The sequence below is a fragment of the Mercurialis annua genome, linkage group LG8, assembly GCF_937616625.2.
Source record: "Mercurialis annua linkage group LG8, ddMerAnnu1.2, whole genome shotgun sequence".
Taxonomy (NCBI): domain Eukaryota; kingdom Viridiplantae; phylum Streptophyta; class Magnoliopsida; order Malpighiales; family Euphorbiaceae; genus Mercurialis; species Mercurialis annua.
The window spans coordinates 39,579,705-39,580,650 of NC_065577.1; the positions used below are offsets into that span (position 1 = coordinate 39,579,705).

Consider the following 946-nt stretch of genomic DNA (forward strand, 5'->3'; position numbering starts at 1 on the left):
TGATTTTACGGGATTTATTTCTAAATCTTTCTTGTTTTCAATTAATTTTATTGCTTGTAGTGGGTTGCTTATTAAATAGTAGTTCGCATTTTGAAGGATCATGTCTTTATTTCATGTATTTTATTTATTATAATTTTAATCTTCATGAATGGATTTTAATTTGAAAAAAAAAAGACTTAATCACCAAAAAAAACCTCACCTTTTAACCCCTTTTCAGTTGCACCATGACGTTACAATTTTGTCAGTTGCACTCTAATTCGCACCTTTGGATTTCAATTCCACCCTCAAAATTAAATTGGACTATTTTTCACTCGGAAAAATTCATAAAAACCCGTATAAAGTACTCGGTTTGAACTCTTTTCCACATAAAAAGTTAAAAAGACTTATTTTAACTTTTTTCAAATGAAAAAACGATCAATTTAGTACTTGAGGGTGGAATTGAAAATTAAAGGTGTGAATTAGGGTGCAACTGACAAAATTGCAACGTCGGAGTGTATTTGGAAAAAGGCTAAAAGGTGAGTGTTTTTTTGGTGATTAAGCCAAAAAAAAATACTTGAAGGGTTAAAGTGACCAAAAAGATAAAATTAAGTTCTTCCTTTAACCTATACATGTTAGTGATTACGTGTCATTCAAATTGCCGTCTTAGCTCAGCTGGTAGAGCGCATGGCTTTTAACCATGTGGTCGTGGGTTCGATTCCCACAGACGGCGTTTTCTTTTGTATTAATCCATATTTTATTTGGGTAGATATGTGGAGCTTATTACTTCATTGACATATCTTAAGTTTTTTTTAATTGTTAGATTACAAAACCCAATTATTATTTAATATTTAAATATTACAAAACCCAAGTGGAGTATATTTTTATTAATTACTAGTTTTTTTGGCCACGTTAACGATATCTATATGACCCGTTATTTAATATTATAATTATATATATTTTAATAATA

The 946-nt window shown here is 29.4% G+C and overlaps 1 non-coding gene across 1 annotated transcript; it reads left to right on the forward strand.

The window, feature by feature from the left end:
- Positions 1–636: 636 nt before the first annotated feature.
- On the forward strand, positions 637–709 carry TRNAK-UUU (transfer RNA lysine (anticodon UUU)). Its single transcript has one exon. It is a non-coding gene; the product is annotated as a tRNA-Lys (tRNA).
- Positions 710–946: the final 237 nt, after the last annotated feature.